The sequence below is a fragment of the Tupaia chinensis genome, unplaced genomic scaffold (genome assembly GCF_000334495.1).
Source record: "Tupaia chinensis unplaced genomic scaffold, TupChi_1.0 Scaffold144886_1, whole genome shotgun sequence".
NCBI lineage: Eukaryota > Metazoa > Chordata > Mammalia > Scandentia > Tupaiidae > Tupaia > Tupaia belangeri.
This window is the reverse complement of record NW_006204745.1, coordinates 26,011-32,828: the sequence shown is the minus strand read 5'-3', so window position 1 is coordinate 32,828 and position 6,818 is coordinate 26,011. Positions and strand designations below refer to the sequence as shown.

The following is a 6,818-nucleotide window of genomic DNA, read 5'->3' as shown; positions in this document are numbered from 1 at the left end:
AGAAAGAGAAAGCCCTCCATCTTGCCAGGACCTGGGAATTGGAAAGAATGAGACAAAGGGATAGAGTAGAAATGGACACAGGCAGCCTGAGCCTAGGTAGCCCAAGCAACTTGTGCCACCCAGACAAACTGGACGTCTTTATTTATGGTACAAGGAGACATTACACATGTATGTTTCATGACACTTCATGGATTAGTTGCCAGGTTACAGACAATAAGAAGCAGTTAACAAATCTATAAGAGATTAGTGTACATACCAGGGCCAGGTGTATCCCTTGGTGGTAATCCCATCTAGAGTAAATCTCATCTTCCTTTCTAATGCAGAGAACTAGCTGTTAGGTGTGGGGAAGGAGCTAAAGAACTTCTCTATAAGGAGTGTGCCACCACACCCAGAGAAGTCTAAAGAACCTTTCAGATGCAGAGCAGGGATTGGATTTTACTATTTGGGGTCAAGATGTTTCTTGAAGTCCATCAGATGTGTCTTTGGAATGCCCCTAGTAATTTCCACCCTTGCTCTGTCTGTCACCAAGGTTAAGGAAAGACAAGTTACAAAGATCTGCCAAACCCCAAAAGAGCATGGGGTGTTTGCTCAGCGCATGTCCCCACACCTCGGACTCTCTCTCTTAAACGTGTCCCCACACTTCACCTCTAATAGTTCAGTCTTATTCTTCCTTTGCATGTCCATATCTTCCTTCATATCGTTGAAGGACTTTCTCATCTCCTGTAGTTCATTGTCTCTTTTCTGTTCCAGCTTATAGTATTTGTTCAACATGAATGTTCTAAACTCTATATCAGACATTTTGGTAACGTCCTCTATTTTTTCAACAAAAGGAAGCGAGTTACTGTGTTCTTTTGGTGGAGACATTTTTCCTGCTTTATTCAGACCTGAGGTTGTTCTTCTACTTCTAACCATTGGGAGATGTGTACATTTTGGAATACCTTTTTAGAGAATGTTTTCTCGAATATGAGCCAGTGTGTTTCCTTTTTGCTGTGGAATGAAGACTACCAAAGTCTCTCTTCTGTTGTGTTTAGCAATGCAATCCAAGGAGAAGTATTCTTTTCAGGTGTACAAATAAAAGTATCTCCTTTTTCGCAGGTGGTTCAGTTAAAGGGATGATCCCAGAGAGTCTTAAAATACTGGAATATTTCAAAACTGTAATTCTAGACCTATCTAAACTGCCAGGGATGATGTAGATGAAGGAAGTGAAGACTAAATAAGTGGGAAGAAAATAATAAGGAAAATAAAGAAAAGGTCGTGTGCCCCGCACTAGTGGGGTGCATGATTTCGCCAGGGATCTGAAGTTGGAAGTGGGGTGGCTGCAGAGCTGAAGACATTCCTGTCTGGAAAAGAGAAGTGAGAAATTTACAAATGAAAGAGAGGAGAAGGAAAGAAAATCCTACCTTGCTGACAGAGATAGGGGTCTCTGGCTTGGGGGTCCTGGGGCTGGAGCTGGGTCAGAGTGCCCTGCCTCAGTATCCCTTATGCCAGGGGTCTGAAGATGGAAGTTAGGAGGCTTCAAAGCTGAGGGCATTCCTTGCTGACAGAGATAGTGGTCTCTGGCTTGGGGATCCCAGGGCTGGAGCTGGGGAGGGAGCCCTGCCTCAGTATCCCTTATGCCAGGGTCTGAAGATGGAAGTCGAAGACAAGTTTTCTAAGAAAGGATCTACCGAGTGCATAGCGAGTTTGGTTAGCATGCAGAGGTTTAACATTGCTGCTTTCTCTTCAAAGCCTCCACCAGGTCATTCTTAAGGGCTTCTTGTTTTGATTTGTCTGCAAAAGTCTGCACAGACCTCAGCCTGTTGACGATGTCCTTCATTTTTCCAAAATAAATCTCATTCAGCATACTTCTGATTTTATCCTCCATGTCCTCTGCCAGGTGCCCGATATTGGTTATGTATGGGTATCAATCACTCACAGTTTCATCCTTCTCCATCTGTCTGGTAAGGCTGCCTCCAAGGTTCATGGTACCAGATCGAGACTTGTTGGTTTGCAGCCACAGCATTAACCTGGAGGTCAACTTGTAATGGGCAGTGCGACCGTTGGATTTCTCCTGCACTTCCACCACATGGATGGAATTCCAGCAGCCTTTGATCTTCTTGGATTCATCTCCAGCCTTCTTGATGAGGATCACTTCAGCAAAGCCATGATCCAGATCCCAGAGATAGACAGATGAGACACCACCTTCAAAATACAGATCTTGTTACTGGTCAAAGACATTGTTGGCTTCGACCTCCAGCTTTCTCAGCTGAGCAGACAGCATGGCCCCATCTTCCAAAAGCGGGTCATACTTGTTACTCTGTGGTGATCTGTAGGAGTCCCCGTCTCTGTTGTAGTCACACAAAAGGTAATCCATTCCCACAACCTTGTCTCTGGCAATCTTCAATGGCTGGTCAACAGAAGACAGGAGATCTTCACACAGACTGGGGACCAGGTAAATCAGGTTGCTGAGGTTCTTTCTCCATTTGCTGTGAAGGAAAGCACCTCATTAGGTCCGAGGCACAATCTAGCTGCTGGTCACTCATGGCGGTGGCGGCAGCAGCAGTCCTGGTCCCGGCGTCTGTGGCTCCCACACACACACACCCGCAGCAGGGCCCGGCACTTCCCCTTTTTTTTTTTATTTAATTTCAAGTTCTTTTACACATTCAATCATATTATGTAGCTTGTAAATTGAATATTCCAACATGTCTGTATTTCTCTCCAGTCCAGTTGATAATACTATAAAATTATCTTTAACAGATAATACCATATTTCTTTGTCCCATTAAGATGTTATGCCTCTCTATTTTTCTCCTCAATGTCCTTCCTCAGACTCTATCCCTTCACCCACCCTCTTCCCACCCAATATCTGGTATTCACAACCATTTACTGTGTTTCTATAACATTTAGTAATTCAATTTTAGTCATAGAGTGGGAACACTCAGTATATTTTAAGTGGAGACATATAATGTCTCTCCTTCATAGCCTGGCTTGCTTCACTCAACAGTAAATCTTCGATTTTTCTCCACTTTCTGTCAAAAACCAGGGTCCTGGTGTTTTTTTCTGGCTGAATAATATTCCATAGAGTATATGTGCAATAGTTTTTCAATCCATTTATCTGTTCCTGGGCTTTTGGGTTGGTTCCATGTCTTAGCAATTGTGAATAATGCTGCAATAAACATTGAAGTGCAAGTGCTTTTCCAATTAACAATCTTTCTGTCCTTTGGGTAGACACCAAGGAGTGGGATTGCTGGATCATATGGAAGTTCTATTTGTAGATTTTTGAGGAATCTCCAAATTGTTCTCCACAGTGGCTGGGCCAATTTATATTTCCACCCGCAGGGTAAGAGAGGTCCCCTTTCACCACACCCACTTCAGTATTTATCATTTTTTGTGTGTATGTCTGACTGGGGTTAGGTGGTATCTCATTGTTGTTTTGATCTGCATTTCCCTTACAATGAGGGATGCTGAGCATTTTTGCATATGCCTTTTGGCTATTCATATGTCATCCTTAGAGAGTGTTGTTTTTTTGTTTGTCTGTTTGTTTTGTTTTGTTTTTTTTCAACTGATTTTCCCATCTTTTAATAGGGTTGATCATTTTTTTTTTTTCGGGACAACTGCTTGACTTTCTTGTGTATTGTGGTTATCAATCCCTTATCTGATGCATAGTTTACAAAAATATTTTTCCATTCTGAGGGCTGTCAATTGATACTAATTACTGTGTCTTTTGCCATGCAAAAACTTCTTAGTCTGATGTAATCCTATTTGTCTATTTTGGACACTATTGACTGTGCTTTGGTGGTCTTATTTAGGAAGTCTTTGCCTACCCCAATGTCTCTCAGCGTTTCCCCAGGGTTTTCTAGGAGCAGTTTTATAGTTTGAGGACTTAGGTTTAGATCTTTGTTCCACTTTGAGTTGATTTTTGTTAAAAGTGAGAGGTAATGGTTCAGATTCATCTTTCTGCAGGTGGAAATCCAGTTTTTCCAGCACCATTTGCTGAAGAGGTTTTCTTTTTCCCACTGGATTGGCTGGTACCCCTTGTGAAAAATCAGTTGACTGTATGTCTGGGAATTTGTGGGGAATCTATTTTGTTCCATTGGTCCACCTGCCTGTTTCTGTGCCAGTACCATGTTGTTTTGATTCCCACAGCTTTGTAGTATATTTTTGGGTCAGGGAATGAGATGCCACCCACTCCACTCTTCTTCAGTATTGCTTTGGCAATATGAGGTCTTTTATGAATCCAGACAAATTTTATGATTGTCTTTTCTAGATCTGTGAAGAATATATCTGGTAATTTGATTGGCATTGCATTAAATATGTAGAATATTTTGGATTTAATTGCCATTTTGATTACTTTAATTCTTCTAATCCAAGAACGTGGGATGTCTTTCCTCATTTTTGTGTTATTTTCCTTTTCTTGTTTTAACTTCTCGTAGTTTTCCTTGTAGAGGTCTTCAGCTTCTTTGGTTAGATTTATTCCTAAGTATCCTATACTTTTTGAGGCTATGGTAAATGGAATTACTTTTTTCAATTCTATCTCAGTCTGCCTGTTGTCCATATGTAGAAATGATATAGATTTCTCTATGTTGATTTTGTATCCTGCAAGTTTACTGTATTCCTGTATTACTTCCAGGAGTGTTTTTTGTTTTTGTTTTTTTTTTTTCATGGAAACCATTGGGTCTACTATGTATACGATCATATCATCTGAAAATAGAGAGAGTTTCACCTCTTCTTTTCTTATTTGAATGACTTTTATTTTATTCTCTTTTCTGAATGCGTTGCCGAGGACTTCCAGTACTATATTGAAAAGGAGTTGAGAAAGTGGGCATCCTTGTCTTGTACCAGTTTTTAGTAGGAAAGCTTTCAGCTTTTCTCCATTCAGGATGATGTTTGCTATGGGTTTTTCACAGATAGCTTTTATTGCATTAAGAAATGACCCTTCTATGCCAATATTGGCTAAGATGTGCCTTAGGGAAGATCTTCTAAGGTTGATTCTATTTGTGGTCCTTAGTATTTCTTCGGTCTGGAGGCTCGATTGCCACTCTAGACTTGGAAAATTTTCTTCCAGAACTTCATGAGATAGATTTTACATGCCCTCATTAGTTTCTTCCCTTTCTGGGATGCCAATTATTTGAACATTTGGGCATCTAATGGAACTTAGTATTTCTCATATACTATCCTCATGGGTTTTTGTTGTTGTTATTTTCTCTTTTTCGTATTTTTTTCTAGGTCAAAGGTTTTATCTTCTACATCAGAGATTTGATCTTCAGCATGGTCTAGTCGACTTTTAATAGTTTTAAGACAGTTTTTGATTTCCTGTATTACAGACTTCTCTGAAAGTTCTATCTGGTTCTTTCTCAGAGTGTCCATTTTTTCTTTCATATCATGGAAGAACTTCCTAATCTCCTGTAGTTCATTGTCTCTTTTCTGTTACAACTCATAGAATTTGTTCACCATGAGTATTCTAAATTCTTTCTCAGGCATTTTGGTAAATTTCTGTTTTTTCTAAAGATGGAGGGGAGTTACTCTGTTCTTTTGATGGAGATATATTTCCTGGTTAATTCAGACCTGGGGCTCTTCTTCTACTTCTTGCCATTTTGAATACATCTTAGGAGAATATTTCTTCTACTAGGAGCAAATGTGCTTCCCTTTTGCTGTGAAGTGATGTGTACCAAAGTCTTCCTTCTATTGTTTTAAGCAGTGTGGTCTCAAGAGATGTACTCTATTCAGGTGTCAGAAGAGTAATATCTCAGGACCAACAGTTAGCGTAATGGCTATGTCACTGAACTCCCATGTAGTCAACCATGGTTCAAGCCCCAAACCCGGTGACTTAAACTCATGCTGGACATGTGTGCATGTGTGCCCAGGATCCCAAGAGGAGAATGGAGGAAAAGGGATTGAGGTGTAGCCATCCCACCAGTAGTAATTTCTCATTTTCTGTCTCTCTGTCTCTCTCTTTCTGAGGAGCACACATGCCTTACAACAAAAATCTCTACAAAAAAAAAGAGGAGAAGAACAAGAAGGGTAATATGTCCTTTTTCACAGGTGGTTCAGTACAACAGAGGATCCCAGAGAACTTTCCAATAATAGGGAACTTCAGGACTATGAATCTATACCTGTCTAGTCTTTCTGTCAGGGTGGAAGATGAGGAGGAGAGGATAATGTAAGAGGGAAGAAAGGGAATGGAGGAGAATAAAAGAGGTGAGGGGCCTAGAGAAGGGACTGGAGGTCAGCTGCAGAGCGAAAGCCAGTCAGTGTGCCAAGGAAGCATGGGCAGTTAACAAAATAAGAGAAAATAAATAAATAAATAAATAAATAAATAAACCTTTCTACATTTCTTGAGGGGATGGCCCTGTGCTTGGGAGGGGTGAAAATGGGGCAGGGTGCAGTGGTGCCCCTGCTTTAATGTCCCTTGCTGGCCAGAAGCCTGGAGATGGAACTGGAGCTCTGCTGCAGAGCAGAGGTTAGTCTGTGGGGCAAGGAAGAGTAGGGTACAAACAAAAGAAAGAAGAGCAAGTAAATAAATAAATAAATAAATAAACCTACCTACCTTTTAGGGGGTAGGCTCCTGGTCTTGGGAGGGCTGGAAGTGGGGCAGGGGACAGGGGCACCCTTCCTCAGCATCTCTTACTGGCCATGGTCCTAGAGATGGAACTGGAGCTCTGCTGCAGAGCGAAGACCACTCTATGGGGCAAGGAAGAGTCGGGTATAAACAAAAGAAAGAAGAACAAGATAGAAAAATAAATAAATAAACTTCCTTACCTTTCTGGGGGAAGGGCCCTGGACTTGGGAGGGCTGGAAGTGGGGCATAGGGCAGTGGCGTTCCTGCCTCAATGTCCAAGG

The 6,818-nt window shown here is 41.3% G+C and overlaps 1 pseudogene; it reads right to left on the bottom strand.

The window, feature by feature from the left end:
• Positions 1 to 1,700: 1,700 nt before the first annotated feature.
• On the bottom strand, positions 1,701 to 2,522 carry LOC102472271 (F-actin-capping protein subunit beta pseudogene; annotated as a pseudogene).
• Between the last annotated feature and the right edge of the window lie 4,296 nt (positions 2,523 to 6,818).